The sequence below is a fragment of the Dermochelys coriacea genome, chromosome 4 (genome assembly GCF_009764565.3).
Source record: "Dermochelys coriacea isolate rDerCor1 chromosome 4, rDerCor1.pri.v4, whole genome shotgun sequence".
Taxonomy (NCBI): domain Eukaryota; kingdom Metazoa; phylum Chordata; order Testudines; family Dermochelyidae; genus Dermochelys; species Dermochelys coriacea.
The window spans coordinates 137,910,758-137,931,234 of NC_050071.1; positions in this window are offsets into that span (position 1 = coordinate 137,910,758).

Genomic DNA, 20,477 nt, shown 5'->3' on the forward strand with positions numbered 1-20,477 from the left:
TTTTGTAGTTGTGCATTTTAGTTATTGTTTCTTTTTTGTTGTCTTACTACACCGAAGAGGAAGGGGTTAATGGGAGGCCTCATGGGCCGGAAGGGTGACCATATTTCCAAAGGGAAAACAGGACACTGCGCGGGGCTTGCCCGAGCTTTCCCTGCCCGCCAACATTCCTCTGTGCCCCACTTTTTTGGCAAAACTGTTTTTGTCTTGTTTGCTCTTGTCAACTGATGATCAGTTGGCAAAAACAATGGGACAAATGTCCAGTTTTGCCAAAAAATCGAGATACCTGGCACAGGACTTAAAAGAGGACTGTCCCGGCCAAAATGGGACGCATGGTCACCCTACGTGGAGGTGAGTCCTCCAAGCAGGCAGTTGGAGGGAGGCTGCACGGAGCAGCCAATCAGGGCCCAGTGGGCTCACATAAGAGAGCTGCAAAGCAGAGCAGGATCAGTGGCTGCGGGGCGCTCAGGGAATGAGGACCGTGTCCCTGAGAGACTAGGAAGTACCTTGGACAGACTCGCTGCTAGCAGGACTAGGGGAGCGTGAGGGAGCTCCTAGCTGGCTCAAGGCCCTGAGAAGAGGGCAGAGAAGGTGCTGGGGCCATGGGGAAGTGGCCCAGGGAACTGAGGCAGCCCAGACAGAAGTTAGAGGTGCATCAAGTGGCTGCTATCTACAGAGGACCTGGAGTAGTGGGCAGGCCTGGGGTCACCCCTTGTTCGTCATTGGGAAGTGGCTGGATTATAGAACTGGAGATACTCCCCCCCGAAGGGGGTATAAAACAGATGGTGGCATGGCTGGAAAGTTGAGTCATGAAGAGGTCTCTGCGGTTGCCTGGACTGAGGGGGGTCTGCAGAGGGAAAAGGCAGTGATAGGCACCACCAGGAGAGGGTGCAACAGCTGAGAGCTAATCCATGAGACAGTCAGCAGGATGGTGCCGCTCTCGTTGGCGTGCACTCCATCACACAAAGAATAGTACTTTTCACTGTCTTCAGGCAATTTCACTGTATTGGTTTCAGACCAGTTTATCCAGATCATTTTGAATTCTACTCCTGTCCTCAAGAGTTCTTGTAACCGCTCTCAGCTTGGTGCAATCTGCAAATTTGATAAGTGTACGCTCCACTCTATCATTCAAGTCATTAATATTGAATAGTACCAGACCTAGGACAGACCCCTGTGGTATCCCACTTGATATATCCTCCCGCACTGATAGCAAACAGTTTAACTCTTTGAGTATGGGTTTTAGAACCAGTTGTTCAGCCAACTTTCAGTAATTTCATTTAAACCACATTTCCTAGTTGGTTATGAGACTGTCATGGAGAACTGTGGCAAAAGCCTTAATAAAATTGAGAGACAAGATGGGTGAGGTAATTTCTTTTATTGGACCAATTTCTGTTGGTGAACAAGAGCTTGTGTAGCTTGAAAATGTGTCTCACCAGCAGAAGTTGATCCAATAATTACCTCACCCACTTTGTATCTCTAATATCCTGGGACAAACGGCTACAACAACATTACTAAAATCAAGATCAGCACATCTACTGCTTCCCCCTTTCCACTAGGCCAGGAACTCTGTTAAAGAAGGAAATTAGGTGGTCTGGCATGATTTGTGCTTGAGAAATCCATGGTGGCTAATACTTATATCTCCCCATTATTTTCTAGGTGCTTACAAATTGATTGCTGAATAATTTCTTCCAGTATCTCTCCAGGTATCAAAGTTAGGCTGATTGGTCTATAATTCCTCAGGTCCTCTTTGCTCCCATATTAAAGATAGGTACTGTGTTTGTCCTGCCTCTCCAGTCCTTTGAGTTCTCAAAGTAATTGCCATGGTTCTGAGACTACTTCTGCTAGTTCTGAAGTACTCAAGGATGGCATTTCATCAGGCTCTTCCAACTTGAATACATCTAAATATTCTTTACCTTGTTTTTCCCTATTTTGGCCTTGCATGGCTTCCCTCTTGTTAATATTAACAATGTAACATTAATATTATTACATCTAGAAATGGACAATGTAGGTCGCACTTATAAGGTGGAATCCTGTAATGCAGTGATTCTGAAAAGGACTTAGGATAATGACAGATAACTGAACATGAGCACTCCATGTGTTGCTGTAGCTAGGAAGGTACATATATGTATAAGCAGGGAATATCAATTAGGAGTAGGGAGATGGTATTCCTTTTGGGACTTGGATGTGGGGAGGTTGACCATGTGCAATCCTTGCTGAGAATCCTTAGAGATTGAACTGTGGGTCTCCAGCTACTCTTCTGTGGGAGTTGGGGTTTTTTAGCCCACCCAAAGGTTACAATTCTACAACACCTCGCTTAACAGGATTTCGTTTGAGGTCTTGAAGCATTACACTAATACAAATAATTCTACTGCAGAGAAGACACTAAATGGTGGGGGCAGAAAGGGGGCTACATTGCATGAGAGCAGCTTAAATATTTGTCTTGCTATGGAACTTGCAATCGAGCCATGCTGTTGCAAAGGAGAATTCAGTCCCCTTTGCCACACCGAAGCCTCTGTCCTCAGTAGCATTCATGAGACAGCTGCATCTTGCTAGTTCCCCTTTGGGATTTTTAAAATTTTCAGTTAATTTAATGCATCAGCATTTGGGGAATGAAGGTCTGGGTGAGGTCAGCCTATCACAAGTGACAAGAGAAGTGATACTAAGTGCTGTTAGCAAAACTCATTGTCCCTCCCACAGTGACAGGCATTTACTCTGTGTTATGTTGCATCCATTGCCAGCATTTGTTACTGGGAGAGATGGCTCTGGGTCCTTTCGGATATAAAGAGTTTCCACCAGCAGAGGGCAATAGCACTCTTGGTACAGTCGGCTAAGGGCTGTACATACATTGCAAAGTAGGATGGGTTACTGAGCGGGGCTCGATATATGGATCAGAGGCCAAATGGATGAGGGAGGCATTGTAGGGGGAACATCAGAGAAGCAGGCAGGTGGTGAGTGGGTCTGAGATGGCGGCTTCCCTGCTGAGAAACAGAAAAGAACCAGTGCCATCTCTTAGCTACAGCCAGTGCAACTGCTCCCAGCCTATGAGAGTCCAGAGGGCCATGCAAGCAGCGTTTAATTGTAATGAAAGAGGTGCCCAGGCTCGAGTAGTGTTTTTACACTTATAACTGATGCGGCAAACCCAGAGGTGCCGGGGCTATGAACTGCCAAGCCTAGAGGTGCTGGGGCTCAGCCCTGGCACAAATTAGGCCCTGCATGCAAGGCAGGGTATCCTGCTCTTTCTGTTACGCAGTGAAGGTGGCTGCGGGAGTATAAACATCTAGCGATTTGCGTGGACTCTCCTGATATGCCACGTTGCTATGAAGCTGTGTGGGTTGTTTTGCCAGGCACTGCATGATTGGCACACTTTATATCTCCCCAAGGAAATAGTCGCACGCAGGGGGATGAATTACGCCTCTGGCAGCACAAGCCCGGGCCTGGGGCCCCCACTGGCAGCAAAATTGGCGTGTGGGGGGAGTTGTGCCAGCATAAACTGAAAGCAGACTTCTCTGTAGTAGGAGGTGAGTGGCCAGTGCAGCCCCGGAAATGGGGCTTGTTGAGCACAGCTCTCTGTGCAGCTTGATGGAGCTCCTAGCTGGGGTTAGAGCTGCCCTCCCCTGGTGGAAAACTCCAGAGTGGGCAGGCAATGTTACCACCACTGAATTGCTCTTTGGGGGCAGTGGGACAGGATGGCCCAGAAAGGGGGCTCTGGGAAGTGTGAATCTGGTTCCAGGAACAAAGCCAACCACTGGGCACCTCATATCTCCCAGGCTGGCCCGACTGCTCCTTTTGGCAACAGGACCAGCCCCTCCTGTAGCTGGGTGGGGTTACAGAGCTTTCCCAGAGATCACCTTGTGATTACGACACTGGACTGGCATTCAGCAGAGTTAGGTTCAATTCCCAGCTCTCCCAAAATCACACTGGGATGTGGGAAAGAGGGAAAACTGTTCTTTCTTGGTCTTTATAAACTCTTTGTGGCAGGAACTCTTTCTCAACATATGCAGTGGTCCCTGAACATTTTAACTCGCGTCCCCCATTACCTCTGTCTGCGCCCCCCACTCCCGGGGCCAGGAACAGGGCTGTGGCTTTGGGCTGGGGTGGGGAATGCAGACGGGGTAAGGGGGCCAGGAGTGGAGCTGGGTGATGCTCCCTCCTAGCCCCGCATGGGGGCTGGCCCAGGCTGCAGCCATGCCCCCCCCACTTCAAATGTTTCTCTGCCCTCCCTTCTCTGGCCTAGAGCAATGGGCCTGATTTTGGTTGGGGCTATTGTAATAAAAAAACTAATAAACGTTACCTCAAAGCAGAATGGTGCTGATCTCCACCAATGTGAAGCCTTTACAGTCTATAAAATACTCCTGAACCCATACAGAATGATAGCTGCTGCTTCTGGGCCTAGACAAGGCCTTAATTCAACTACACATTCGTGGTCCTTCTGCACTGCCACCCACACCATTCTTGCTCAGCGTCAACACCCTCAGCCAATAAAACACAAGGCAGAAGCACTGTATCATTGGGTGACCATACTCTGAGGGCAGGATCCTATTACTTAGCAGGCATGGCAAGCTGCTTGCCCCCTTTGTGGGAGTCCCATACTTCACAGATCCCCATGATATCCATGTAAGAATCTGAATAGAAGAGACTCTCATTGCCTGAGCCCTGCGGACTTTGTGGGAGGCAATGGTACCGAGGGAGCCTGAAGGTCTCTGAGTAGCTGTGAGATGCATGTGCCCTGCAGCATCCTCCCAGACTTTAGCTTTGCAGAACAGGACTAGTGCAGTTCCAGGAGGCTGGGGCGGGGAGTCATCTTCTGCCTTTCACCACATCTCCTCAGGGCTCTCTTGGGGGGGGAGGAGCTAGAAAAGGGCTTTCAGCCGAGCTTCAGGACAAAGGCACTGAAACTTCCTCCTTGCAGAGCTTCATGTTTCTGTCAGAGCCTAGGCATCTGGAGGAACGGGCCATAAAGCATATGGTTGGGAGATGTCCCCTGTGCCTTGCTAGAGTGGGAACAAGCAGTAGATACGTATGAATCAGCTTCTTTCTTGTTAATAGGGAAAGGAGCTGAACGGAGATTCCCCAGGGACTGAAATCCTTCATCTAGAGCATGGGCTGTGACTTAATTCTGCTTCAACTTGAGAAAGGAGCTTCATTCGTGCAGTTCTGGTCAGAAAATGGACATTGTACAACACCTCAGCACTGTCTCTCAGATCCTTGGCTCCAGTCTGTACTCAGCCAGGCCGAAGTCCTGGAGTGCTTTAATGGGAGTTTTCCCTGAGGAAGGGCTGGGATTGGTTCTTGTAGCACTGGAGGTCCCCGGTTCAATCCCTGGTGTGTCAGGGAAGATGGCGGTCATTCCACCTGCTCCCATTTGAGTCAGTGGTGAAATGATCTGTGACTAGGATGGGCGTTGCTCCGCACACAGAGTCAAAGAATATAAGGTGACCCCTTTGCTCCCCCATGTGGGCTACCTGCCTGGTGGATCACAACATGGGAAGAGCAGGCCCCGTGGGTCTGGTATTCCCACTCTTGCACAGGTGGGTGGGGAATAGGCAGATCCTAGTCTCCAGGCCCATCATGCCAGTCAGTTTACTTTCTCCTCGGAGATAGTCCAGCTAATCTGCTTCTGGTATAGATGGGTGGCAGGTCTCTCCCCCACTGGAGTAAGGGAGAGCCAAGGGGAAATATCACGCTGTCGGTTTTCTCTCCTAGCTGTGCTCCTGTGCTTACTGTAGGCTGAGAGTAAACTCTCCCTCTCGTCCTGTGGGAGAAGGATCAGCTCAGCGTTAGGGACTCTGTGCGTTTCTTAAAGTTGTATTTGTTTCCTTCAGTGTCATGAGCAAGTTTCTACTTCTCTTGCCCCATAGCGCCAACCCTGCTGAACTGGGTCCTAGTCAACTGATTCATACTTCCTCCATCACACTGTGACAGAGGTATGATTTCAAGATCTTTGCTGTGTGGGTGGGGCAAAGGGGCGGAAGGAACGCAGCTGCATTTTCAGAGGCTGAAGCTCTGGCAGTCTGAAAAATCACCTTTGGAATTGATGAGCCCATCTGGAAATGTCACCCAGAGAGAATAAAGCTGGAGTCCAGCAGTACACCCTTAAGTCCAGTGCCAGAGTAGGACTGCATTGTAATGCTGAGATTTTAAACAATAAACAGGAAGTAGATTCTACCTTTGCTTTTGCACCCCAAATGTCTGGCTCATGTTTGGATAGCCCAGATGGCACAAATCTTTGCCGATCCATCAGAACAAAGTGTCCTACTGCTCTGAAAGTGCATAATATTGGAGGCTATTGGAGCCCCGCACTGGTGTGATGAACATAATGGCCACACTGGGTCAGACCAATGGTCCATTTAGCCCAGTGTCCTGTCTTCCGACAGTGTCCGGTGTCAGACGCTTCACAGGGAATGAATAGAAGAGGGCAATTTTCGAGAAATCCATCCCCTGTCATCCAGTCCCATCGTCTGACAGTCAGAGGTATAGGGACACCCAGAGCATGGGGTTGCATCCCTGACCATCTTGGCTAATAGCCATTGATGGACCTGCCCTCCATGAGCTTATCTAATCCCTTTTGACGTCCTTTTGTTGTTCATCGCAACGAGTTCCACAGGTTGACTATGCATTGTATGAAGAAATACTTCCTTTTGTTTGTTTTGAACCTGCTGCCTCTCAATTTCATTGGGTGACCCCTATTTCTTGTTTTAAGAGAAGAGGTAAATACCGTGTTTTCTCCATACCATTCCTGATTGTATAGATCATTATCGTATCCCCCTTTAGTCGTCTCTTTTCTAAGATGAACAGTCCCCGTCTTTTTAATCTCTCCTCATATGGAAGCTGTCACGTTGCCCTTCTCTGTACCTTACGCAATTCCAGTATCTTTTGAGATGGGGTAACCCGAGCTGCCTGCATTATTTGAGGTGTATGTACTATGAATTTATACAGTAGCATTATGATATTTACTGTCTTATTATCTATCCTTTTTCTATTCGTTCCTAATGTTCTGTTAACTTTTTTTGGCTGCCCCTGCACATTGAGCAGATATTTTCATAGAACTATCCAGTACTTAGTCCTGTCTTGAGTGCAGGGGACTGGACTAGATGACCTCTCGAGGTCCCTTCCAGTTCTATGATTCTATGATAACTCCAAGATCTTTCTTGAGTGATAACAGCTAATTTAGACACTATCATTTTGTGTGTAGTTGGCATTATGTTTCCAGTGTACATCACTTTGTACCTATCAGCACTGAAATTCATCTGCCATTTTGTTGCCCAGTCACCCAGTTTTGTGAGATCCCTTTGCAGTCAGCTTTGGACTTAAATATCATGAGTAATTTTGTATCATCTGCAAATTTTGCCACATTACTGTTTACCCCTTTTTTCCAGATGATTTATGAATATGTTGCACAGCACAGGTCCCAGGACAGATCCTTAGGGGACCCTACTGTTTACCTCTCTCCACTGTGAAAACTGACCATTTATTCCTACCCTTTGTTTCCTATCTTTTAACCAGTTAGTGATCCATGAGGGCCGCTTCTCTCTTAACCCATGACTGTTTACTTTGCTTATCAGCCTATGATGTGGGACCTTGTCAAAGACTTTCTGAAAGTCCAAATATATGATATCAACGGGATCACCCTTGCCAATATGCTTGTTGGTACCCTCACAGAATTCTAATAGATTGGTGAGGCGTGATTTCCCTTTACAAAAGCCATGCTGACCCTTCCCCAATATATCTTGTTCATCCATGTGTCTGATCATTATGTGCTTTACTATCGTTTCAACCAGTTTGCCTGGTATTGAATTTCGGCTTACCGCTCTGTGATTGCCAGGATCTCCTCTGGAGCCTTTTTTAAAAAATGGATGTTGTATTAGCTGTCCTCCAGTCATTTGGTACAGAGGCTGATTTAAGTGATATGTTGCATATTGCAGTTCTGAAATTTCATATTGGAATTCCTTCAGAACTCTTGGTCAATCAGATTGTGTTGTAATCAGCCTATCACTGTGATCAAACAGGTAAGGATGATGTGGGTGTCCCTCATCTGTAAACAGTGGTTGGTTACACCAGTTCTGGTTTGCTTCTGGTTCTAGTGCAGGCTATAGGTTGATATGTGACTGTGATGGGGTGTTCACCCTACACTAGCCTAGAAGGGGTTAATGAGGCTGAGAAGGGGCGAGTTAGGAAACAGTCCAAGCCAATATGAGAGATCACCCTGAATTGCAGAAAGAGAGAGAGAGGAGGCAGGGCACAACAAGCAGCAGAAGGGGCATCAGCCTGGAAAGAACTAATCCCCAGAGCAACCAGGAAGAAGCGCCCTAGCGGTGAGTGGGACCCTGTGACGGTGACCTGTTATGGAAACCCAGGAGAACTCTCTGCACTTCAGTCTTTCTTATGAGTTTCACCTGGAACCAGACCACTTTGGTCATTGAAGAGACATGTCACTTTTCACTAGGGCAACGGGTGCTGACACCAGCACCTTACTTAAAATTCAGTGTGTAATTGCATTCTGCCTAGATCCCTTATACTGTTTCTGTTGGCTACGGGATTCTTCACTTCCTATACTGCAGTATTCCATCTCAGAGGTGGCTCCATTTCAGTGGCAAATAATTCCTACATGTTCATCAGTGTATAGTTTGTAGAGAACTTGGAGATAAAGTATGCTACATAAATGTAAGAGGTTTACTATTAATAATTGTTACGGGGTAGGGGGTGTCCCTTTAAGGCTTAGGGATAAACAGCCCTGGTAATCTGTCAGGAAGGGGTCAAGTGTCCCCCCAGAAAGGCAGAGAGGGCTCAACTGGAGAAGGCTGCAGGAGAGGTTGGCTGGAGTTCTGGAGCTGAGAGAGGTGATAGTAGGGACAGGCCTCTGGTCCCAGAAGCCTATCTGGGGTTATGAGGTTTCATTTGATTAATAAAATGGTGTGCTGGAGGAAGCCCGAAGGACTGTGGGTATTACAGTGAGCCCTTGGTGGGTTGGGGAGACAGGCCAGCAGCAGCACATGTGGTAGAGAGCAAAGGCAGGTACTTGCCCCCTGAAACTGAGGCAGCAGCTAGCCTGAAGCCAGACGAGGTAAGGCAGCCCTGCTGCAATAACCACAATAAAGCATCTGATTACTTCTAAAGGGGGATGACACTCTCCCACTCATAGGGTATGTCTACACTACGAAATTAGGTTGAATTTATAGAAGTCGGTTTTCTAGAAAGCGTTTTTATACAGTCGATTGTGTGTGTCCCCACACAAATGCTCTAAGTGCATGTAATTGGCGGAGTGTGTCCACAGTACTGAGGCAACTGTTGACTTCCGGAGCATTGCACTGTGGGTAGCTATCCCACAGTTCCCACAGTCTCCGCTGCCCATTTGAATTCTGGGTAAAAATCCCAGGGCCTGATGGGGCTAAAACATTGTCGCGGGTGGTTCTGGGTACATATCATCAGGCCCCCCTTCCCTCCCTCCTTCCGTGAAAGCAAGGGCAGACAATCTTTTGCGCCTTTTTTCTTGAGTTACCTGTGCAGATGCCTTACCACGGCAAGCATGGAGCCCGCTCAGCTAACCGTCACCGTATGTCTCCTGGGTGCTGGCAGACGTGGTACTGTATTGCTACACAGCAACAGTTAATTGCCTTTTGGCAGCAGACAGTGCAGTCTGACTGGTAGCCGTCGTCGACGTAGTCCTGGGTGCTCTTTTAACCGACCTCGATGAGGTCAGGAGCGCCTGGGCAAACATGGGAGTGACTCAGCCAGGTCATTTCCCTTTTAAGTTTCGTCTCATGGTGATTGAGTTCTACCGGCAGTGCACTGTCTTTTAATCAGCAGCCAGCAGAAGACGATGGCCAGCAGTCATACTGCACCATCTTCTGCCGAGCACCCAGGAGATGACAATGGCTAGCAGTCGTACTGCACAGTCTGCTGCCAGCAAGATGTATAAAGATAGATGAAGTGGCTCAAAACAAGAAATAGATCAGTTTGTTTTGTATTAATTTTCTCCTCCCTCCCTCCATGAAATCAACAACCTGCTAAACCCAGTTTTGAGTTCTGTCCTTGAGGTTTTGAGTTCTATCCTTGAAGGGGCCATTCAGTTTCTTGCAAAGCCACCCCCTTTGTTGATTTTAATTCCATGTAAGCCAACCCTGTAAACCATGTCATCAGTTGCCCCTCCCTCCGTCAGGGCAATGGCAGACAATTGTTCGTGCCTTTTTTCTGTGCAGACACCATATCACGGCACGCATGGAGTCCGCTCAGATCACTTTGGCAATTAGGAGCACATTAAACACACACGCATTATCCAGCAGTATATGCAGCACCAGAACCTGGCAAGCGAACCGGTGAGTAGGCAACGTCAGCGCTGTGACGAGAGTGATGAGGACATGGACACAGACTTCTCTCAAAGCATGGGCCCTGGCAATGTGGGCATCATGGTGCTAATGGGGCAGGTTCATGTGGTGGAACGCCGATTTCTGGGCTTGGGAAACCAGCAGAGACTGGTGGGACCACATAGTGTTGCAGGTCTGGGATGATTCCCAGTGGCTACAAAACTTTCGCATGTGTAAGGGCACTTTCATGGAACTTTGTGACTTGCTTTCCCCTGCCCTGAGGCGCAAGAATACCAAGATGAGAGCAGCCCTCACAGTTGAGAAGCGAGTGGCAATAGCCCTGTGGAAGCTTGCAACACCAGACAGCTACCGGTCAGTCGGGAATCAATTTGGAGTGGGCAAATCTACTGTGGGGGCTGCTGTGATGCAAGTAGCCAACGCAATCAAAGATCTGCTGATATCAACGGTAGTGACCCTGGGAAATGTGCAGGTCATAGTGGATGGCTTTGCTGCAATGGGGTTCCCCTAACTGTGGTGGGGCCTAGACGGAACCCATATCCCCTATCTTGGCACTGGAGCACTAAGCTGGTGAGTACATAAACCACAAGGGGTACTTTCATAGTGCTGGTGGATCACAAGGGACGTTTCACCAACACCAACGTGGGATGGCCGGGAAAGGTACATGACGCTCGCATCTTCAGGAACTCGGTCTGTTTCAAAAGCTGCAGGAAGGGACTTTCTTCTCAGACCAGAAAATAACTGTAGGGGATGTTGAAATGCCTATAGTTATCCTTGGGGACCCAGCCGTACCCCTTAATGCCATGGCTCATGAAGCCATACATAGGCCAGCTGGACAGTAGTCAGGAGCTGTTCAACTACAGGCTGAGCAAGTGCAGAATGGTGGTAGAATGTGCATTTGGATGTTTAAAAGCGCGCTGGCGCAGTTTGCTGACTTGGTTAGACCTCAGCGAAACCAATATTCCCACTGTTATTACTGCTTGCTTTGTGCTCCACAATATCTGTGAGAGTAAGGGGGAGACATTTATGGTGGGGTGGGAGATTGAGGCAAATCACCTGGCTGCTGGTTACGCATAGCCAGACACCAGGGTGGTTAGAAGAGCACAGGGAGGGTGCGGTGCGCATCAGAGAAGCTTTGAAAACCAGTTTCATGACTGGCCAGGCTACGATGTGAAAGTTCCGTTTGTTTCTCCTTGATGAAACCCCAGCCCCTTGTTCACTCTACTTCCCTGTAAGCTAACCACCCTCCCCTCCTCCCTTTGATCACCGCTTGCAGAGGCAATAAAGTCATTGTTGCTTCACATTCATGCATTCTTTATTAATCCATTACACAAATAGGGGGATAACTACCAAAGTAGCCCAGGAGGGGTGGTGGAGGAGAGAAGCACCAGGAGGGATGGTAGAGGAGGAAAGGATAAGGCCACACAGCACTTCAAAAGTTTAAAACTTTAAAACTTATTGAATGCCAGCCTTCTATTGCTTGGGCCATCCTCTGGGGTGGAGTGGCTGGGTGGCCGGAGGCCCCGCCCACCACGTTCTTGGGCGTCTGGGTGAGGAGGCTATGGAACTTGGGAAGGAGGGCAGTTGGTTACACAGGGGCTGTAGCGGCAGTCTGTGCTCCTGCTGCCTTTCCTTGCAGCCTCAACCATACACTGGAGCATATTAATTTGATCCTCCAGCAGCCTCAGCATTGAGTCTTGCCTCCTCTCATCATGCTGTCACCACCTTTCAGCTTCAGCCCTCTCTTCAGCTCACCACTTACTCTCTTCAGCCTGCCATCTCTCCTCCCGGTCATTTTGTGCTTTCCTGTACTCTGACATTGTCTGCCTCCACGCATTCATCTGTGCTCTGTCAGTGTGGGAGGACAGCATGAGCTCAGAGAACATTTCATCGTGAGTGCATTTTTTTTGCCTTCTGATCTTCACTAGCCTCTGGGAAGGAGAAGATCCTGTGGTCCTTGAAACACATGCAGCTGGTGGAGAAAAAAAAAGGGACAGTGGTATTTAAAAAGACACATTTTATAGAACAATGGGTACACTGTTTCATGGTAAACCTTGCTGTTAACATTACATACATAGCACATGTGCTTTCGTTACAAGGTCGCATTTTGCCTCCCCCAAGCACGTGGCTAGTCCCTCCCCCTTCCCCCACCCCGTGGCTAACAGCGAGGAACATTTCTGTTCAGCCACAGGCAAACAGCCCAGCAGGAGCGGGCACCTCTGAATAGCCCTTTAAGAAAAGCACCCTATTTCAACCAGGTGACCATGAATGATATCACTCCTCCTGAGCATGACACAGAGAGATAAAGAACAGATGTTGTTTGAACGCCAGCAAACATATACTGCAATGCTTGTTCTACAATGATTTCTGAGTACGTGCTACTGGCCTGGAGTGGTAAAGTGTCCAACCATGGTGGACGGAATAAGGCTGCCCTCCCCAGAAACCTTTTGCAAAGGTTTTGGGAGTATATCCAGGAGAGCCGCGAATGCCAAGGCAAATTAATCATTAAACATGCTTGCTTTTAAACCATGTATAGTATTTTAAAAGCTACACTCACCAGAGGTCCCTTCTCCATCTGGCGGGGCCGGGAGGCAGCCTTGGATGGGTTCGGGGGAGTACTGGCTCCAGGTCCAGGGTGAGAAACAGTTCCTGGCTGTCGGGAAAACTGGTTTCTCTGCTTGCTTGCTGTGAGCTATCTACAACCTCCTCCTCATCATCTTCCTCGTCCCCAAAACCTGCTTCTGTGTTGCCTCCATCTCCATTGAAGGAGTCAAACAACACAGCTGGGGTAGTGGTGGCTGAACCCCCTAAATGGCATGCAGCTCATCATAGAAGCGGCATGTTTTGGGCTCTGACCCGGAGCGGCCATTCGCCTCTCTGGTTTTCTGGTAGGCTTGCCTCAGCTCCTTAATTTTCATGCGGCACTGCTTCAGGTCCCTGTTATGGCCTCTGTCCTTCATGCCCTGGGAAATTTTCACAAATGTTTTGGCATTTCGAAAACTGGAACGTAGTTCTGATAGCACGGATTCCTCTCCCCATACAGCGATCAGATCCCGTACCTCCTGTTCAGTCCATGCTGGAGCTCTTTTGCAATCCTGGGACTCCATCATGGTCACCTCTGCTGATGAGCTCTGCATGGTCACCTGCAGCTTGCCACGCTGGCCAAACAGGAAATTGAAATTCAAAAGTTTGCGGGCCTTTTCCTGTCTACCTGGCCAGTGTATCTGAGTTGAGAGTGCTGTCCAGAGCAGTCACAATGGAGCACTCTGGGATAGCTCACTGAGACCAATACCATCTAATTGTGTCCGCATGCCCCAAATTCGACCCAGCAAGGCCGATTTCAGCGCTAATCCCTTTGTCGGGGATGGAGTAAAGAAATCGATTTTAAGAGCCCTTTAAGTCAGAAAAAAAGGTCTTCATCATGTGGACGGGTGAAGGGTTAAATCGATTTAACGCTGCTAAATTCGACCTCAATTCCTAGTGTAGACCAGGGCATAGAGATGGTGCCTCCAGGTAAGGATAAGGCACCAAGTGAAGGAGAAGGAAACTGTGTAAGAGAAGCTACCCATTGTTTTATTTCTTTGTGCTCTAGGGACCTGATGATCCACAGCCAGTAAAAGTCCAGGGAGCTTTGCACTCCTGGTCTACCAAGCAAGGACCTTTCATCAACTTTAAATTCACTTAAAAATAATAATCCCCTACCAAGAACATATGAAATGGACTGTCTTTTCAAAGCCTGCCACATGTAATCAAGTGAGCGAAGAGGAGGCCTGCATGACCCATATCGTATGTCCTGTACTCCCTTGAATGCTGCACAGATCACCTGAGTCACTTCACAGCCAGGGGTTAAAATCAGCTATTGCTCCCCTGCCTGCTCTGGAATCTCAGTGCTTGGCTCTTTTGACTTCTCCCTCAATTACCCCGGCCCTGTTTCCACACCTGATCGTTCTGTAGAGAGGAACTCCCTGTCTCTGAGGGATGCAGGTACACAAATGTCTGTTGCGTAAGAATTATCGGAAACAAGAATTTATGGGAACAGCAGCATGAGCAGAGTCTCTCAGCCTGGGACCTATCTGGCTCCCTTTACAGTCAGTAGAAAGACTCCCATTGACTTTAGTGGATGTGGGAGAGGCTCAAAGTTTGACAACAAGAACAGAGCTTTACCTGGGAAAACTGGCGCAACTTCATTCATTTAATGTGACCGCCAACAGCCTTTACTGTCCCTCCCCTCACTATTGCTGGCAAAGCAGCCTCTTCTACCCTCCCCCCCCCCAACAAAAGGCAATATGCAGAGCAAGGAGTTAGCCTGAAAGAGCCTCAACTCTGCCTTCTCCTGATAACTTGTAACAAAGAATCTGTGTTGTGAGCATCACCAGAAGCTGGAGAAATCTTCCGTAAGCTCACTAAATAGGGGCCCGCTGGAGAGCCTGTATGGAGATCGTAACTACAAATGAGGAAATTGCCCTGCAACAATGGTTTTTTAGGCTATTGGAGCTTTTCAAACAACTGTGTGACTCCGGTGCCTCCATCCTGTCACCCATGTCCTGCTCCTGCCTTTCCCGGGAGTTTAAAAAGCCTTTTGTTGGGATTGCTCTGCATATTTTGCAGTTTGCTTGACCAAACTGCTGCCTGAATTAGCAGCATCTATTAACTGCAGTGCACCCTGCAAAGTAGGTCACTCATTAAAGGAATGGTCTCTTTGCACCATAACTTTATGGCAGGTGGGGAATTTACCCCTGGTAGGTGAACCTGAAATGAAACTGACTCTTTTTCACCTTGGAGGCTAGGATAGGTCAGGTGAGCTGTCTGAGCATCAGGGTAGACTGCTTGGTGCCTGTGACACTGAGACTCCTTGGCAAAGAGTCCCTTCCCCTGTTCTTTGCAAACATCTCACCTCAGACCTGGCAAACTCACCACACCAAACCTGTCTTGCGGGGTATTTATCCATAAAGAGTAACATGTAAAGTATTGACAGAAAGTTTGTAACTTGTAACGATTAATAAGTGTTGTGTGGGGTCTGTAAACCCCATGGCTAAACTAGCTCAAGGTATAGAGCAGTACTGGATTAGAGAGGCTCTGCCCCTCAGCAGCTACTTTAGGGCATGCTCTAGGTAGAGGAGTAGTTTAAAAGGACCCTGGTGGGCACGGGGCAGAGCACCAGGAGGTTGGTGCTGAGCATTCCTATGGCTATTTGGAAGCTGTGATCCAGATTCTCCCTTGCCCCCGGACTTCGAGAGGTGGAAAAGAATGGGATGTTGTCCCACGGACAGACACTCCTGTGTGACCATGCCCCAAACAGCCTGGTAGGTTGTGACCATGGGGAGAGGGGACCAGCAAGTGGATAATACCTCTTTAGGGTGCTGGGTTGGGATCTAGTGGAGTGGTAAAGACTGTGTCCCCTTCCTTTGCTCCCCCATACCTCTGCAATGATAGAACGCTATGGGAGTGGAAGAGCTGCTTAGGAGGGATTGAGGCCTGCCGCATATGACTTGGCTGGAGCCCGCTCTAGAATGATCAGGCTGGAAAGGGCTGTGGAGCCACTGCCTGACCAGTAGGCTAGCTGGCTATCTTACTGACCTGTTACGTATGGGTAATATTGAAGGAATAATGTATTCATATTTATGGACTTGGGACAGAAATTAGTCACCAGGGTAATGTGTCTTGGTGATGACCCATTTGGGCCAGGGTGAGTTGTCACCTCAGCCTGTTTGGCTGGTGATGCAATGTAAGGCTTAATTGTTTTGCCTTGTGCAATACTACATCTTTGTTGTTGTTACCTCTCATGGTTCCCATTGAACTGAAATCACTTGAAGGTAAAAAGCTTTAACCCTTTATGGGGATTCACCCTGTCTGTGAATAGAACAAAAGGCTGTTGTCAGTATAACACACAAGGGGAAAAGCACTCTGTAATCCAGTCATTGAGGAAACCTCTTAAGGAGTGGGGTGCTTTCATGAACATTTGGTCCTGCTTCTTGTGAAGCCAGCCAGTTATGCAAGAGCCTGAACTTTGGGGGCAGAGAGGAAATCTACTTTATTGTCTAGGAAAGGTAACTATTGATAAAATGTGAATGTAGGTCTACACTTATTCTATTTTGTGTTGTTCCTGGTTGATTCCATAACTTCCTCTCACTTCTTGTTGAATCTTTATTTCTTACAATAAAACAGAAAGAAGGTTTATTTAGGTGCTACGTGAGTTGCAGGAGTGGTGGTTTAAGATAAAACTAGTAAACTGAGGCACGCTGCACATTTGAGTGCAGAGGATCTGAAATTTTTGTGAGTAGCCAGTGTTGTGGGCTGGATATCAGAAGGGGAATGATTCAAGGGGACTGGGGTGCACCAACTATTAACTTGCAAGGTGAAGTTAGGGCTGGCCTGACCCAGAGGAGAGCTCTCAAGTGGCTGAAAAGCTCATGTGTTAGGGAGCTGACACCCAGCTACCACAAGGCAGGTTCCCTATGCTGGAGGCATAGGGTAATGAAGTGACTCTCAGTCCTAGGTGCCCAAGAACTGTCACAGTACCAGATTTAGATCCTGGGATAACCAGACTTAGCCCTTCATCCCTCTGAAGAGATTGATTTAGATCTCAATGAGCTTGGTGTCTATGGATCTTGTAGGGACTCAGGAGACATGGATTTTCTTCCTGGCTCTGCCACTGGCCTGCTTTGTGACCATGGGCAAGTCACTTTCACTCTGTTCCTTTTTTTTGACATCTGTAAAATGGGGGATAATGATACTGACTGTATTTTGTAGTGATTGGAGGTATGTATGGATGAAAAGTGCTATATGAGTTAGGTATTATAATTATTTTAGACATGAACTGGACATTAAAGATCCAATGGGGAGAGGGGGAGAGGGATCCACTTAGAGAAGGATGAGATGTAGGAGCAGAGAACAGGAGAAGATGGAGAAAGCCAAAGGAGGATCAGAGTTCAAGGAAGTGGGTGTGATCAACAGCACTGAAGGCAGCAGAAAGGCCAGAGAGGCTGGGAATAGAGTCGAAGCCTGGAGTGAAATTTTGGCCCCACTGACATCAATGGAAGTTTTGCCATTAATTTTGTTAGGGCTATGATTTCACACTTGGAGATTCAACCAGGAAGAGGTCATTGGAGACTTTAGTGACCCTGCTTAACTTGGAATGAAGGAGGAGAGGAAGCCATGCTATAGGGGAATCTAGAAGACTGCTTTGACGGGAAGGATAGCTCAGTGGTTTGAGCATTGGCCTGCTAACCCAGGGTTATGAGTTCAATCCTTGAGGGGGCCATTTAGGGATCTGGGCCAAAAATTGGGGCTTGGTCCTGCTTTGAGCAGCAGGTTGGACTAGGTGATCTCCTGAGGTCCTTGTTCCAACCCCTGATATTCTGTGATTGCTAACCTCACAGCATTCAGAACAAAATACAAAACCTCCATTTCTTTAAGTCAAGCTTTTCCACCATAAGCTTTCCTTATAGATTTGCGTACATATATGCTATCCTTATTTAAAAGACCGTGAAACTGAGGCAGAGAGAAGAACAGTGTTTAACCCAAGTTTAGAGGAGGAGTGTGTGCTACATCTAGGACTAAATCACTGAGGTTCTTGCTCTTAACTAGTCTTGTGTTCAGAAGCTCAAGGTTGCACCTCACTCAGAAAGCATTGCCTGTGGGACTGAGTATGCTAGCACAGGGGAGAAATGTGCTATACTGGGTGAGCAGAGAAGACCTCTTTTGTGGGGGTGGGTATTTTTCCTTCATAGCCAATGTGAGTTTATCTGAGTAAAGACCTCTGGATTTGGCCCCGTATGAACTGCAACCGGATTCCTTTCAGCTGGTTGGAGAGTGGGGCTTAGCTGAGGCTAGTCAGAGTGGGTTGCCTGATGTCCCAATTTATAGGGACAGTCCCGATTTGGGGGTCTTTTTCTTATGTAGGCTCCTATTACACCCCACCCCGTCCCGATTTTTCACATTTGCTATCTGGTCACCCTGTGCTTTACAAAGCTCTTTGTCTGACTCATGAATGATAATTAGAGCTGTTTGAGAAGCAGAAAGATTTGGCTGTTCAGGAGCTCAGGGACACAGAAGAAGATTCTGAGGAGCTGAGTTCATGATTCAATGGGTTGACATAAGTGTAACAGCTGGAACATAGCAAGTGATTCTGTTGATGGTGGAGAAGGAAGAATAGAATCCAGTTCCCTCACCTGTAGCTGGGGTGGCTCTGCAGGGCTAACAGGAGTAAAAAAGCAGTTTAGAAATTCAGCTGAGGATGTACAAGAAGGAAAGAATCAAGCTTAGCTCTCTGATCCCAAGCGGATCTGCAGGACTGACATACAGGAGGAAAAACAGTCTTGTTTGTAAACTGAGCATGTCTGATTGGGAGTCAATGATAGACAACAAACAGAGCCCAGCTATGCTGTTTATAACAAATGCTTTCCTGCTTGTGGAATGGCCACCTCTAGGTGTCAGAGTAGCAGCCGTGTTAGTCTGTAGCCGCAAAAAGAAAAGGAGTACTTGTGACACCTTAGAGACTAACAAATTTATTTGAGCATAAGCTTTCGTGAGCTACAGCTTACTTCATCGGATGCAGCACTTCCAGTTTAGGTAGAGAGTGTTAACTACAGAGCGGGTGCCTCAGTGTCGCCAGAAGCAGTAAATGTTTGAAAGTGGGGGTGGCTGGCTTTTTATTTTTTGGGGGCATGCATTACAGCAAGTGTGTGGTGTGCAAGAGATTTTCCCAATGTGCAGAGTCTTGTTTTTTTTTAATTTTTCTTCGCACATTGCTGGTATGTACCCATCAATGGCCTTTGGTCACTTTGTGAAATATTTGCTCTTAGCCTTATATCTGCTTGAACCAAGACTTGGGTCTAGCGTGTGAGGATTTTAGAAACCTTAGCTCAAAAGTTGTTATGCTGAGGCTGACTTTGCTGCACATCTGCAGTCCACAAGCCTCACTGGCCTCAATTCCTCAACCCCCATAATCTCACAGGATCACATCCTCCCTGTGAGTTGTTCTTTTCTGAGTTTTTTGCTTCCAGCTCTTGCAAGCAGACTTGCAGAATACATGCAGTCCTATTACCGATGGCCTGAAACATACCAGTCTTGGAGCATCCTGCTTTATGCCATGACAGGAATTTTACCTGCATCTAGTTTGTACACAGAAATTGGAGGCTAAATCATTTGCAAATCAGAGTAATAAGTGGTGACTAAATCTGGTGCCTCTCTGTTTGTTAGGCATTTTAGACTAAAGCTGTAGGATGTGTGTATATAGCAGAAATGGTTCAGCAGCTTTTCCCAAAGATGGCATCTTATTACAAACATCACGATACCCTATACAGAGTCTCTCAAACTCTTATGACTGATAAGTAATGACTTTTGGGATTAAATCATGCTTGCCTGACTCATATGGTTAGTTCCAGGGAAGTCACTGGGCCAGATTCCCTACGTGGTGTAAATCTGCACACCTTCAGTGCAAGGTAGGGTGCTGCCCAAAGTGAATAAGGTGGGTAGGATTTGGCCACTGGGATGTGGTCTTGCTTCTGGTGAACTCAGCTGGAGTTTTGTGGCTCACTTTAAAGGAAGCAAAGTAGATCCCACTGAGTTCCCTGATCCAGAAAGTTCCTGTGCATCTGTAGAGCCCACTGAAATCACAGGAGTGGGTGCTTAGCACCACCCAGAGCCAAGCCCCTGGGCTGGATTTCAGCTGGTGTTTTAGAGGTGGAAAAACTTAATATCCCACTGGCAATTTGCTTGAGCTAGACCGTCCCTTTGTGTTGCCAGCTTTGATACCTGGTGATTTTTCTCAAAACTCCAGCTCCTGGAGTCATGGGGTTAAAGAAGTTTAGCTTTAATTTTTTTTAAAAGTAACTTCCTAGCCCTCATGATTGTAGAGAGGAGCTTGAACATGTGAAGCCTAGAAACTCCAAAACCAGAAAATCAAATAAAAAAGTATCCAAACTTTCTGAATCTTTTTAAAGCAAATCTGATAATTTTTGGACACTTGGGGTTGACAATACTGATCCCTGCTGATAGTTGAATCCAAAAATGTGAGCGTATGTATACAAGTTTAAAAAACATAAGGCAAATAAAAACCTCAAATGTATTATTTTTAAGGGGAAAATGTCCACTTTTAAAAGCCATTTTCATTACTCTTAGGACTTGATTCATGATTTTTTAATGCTGGGGGGGGAGGGT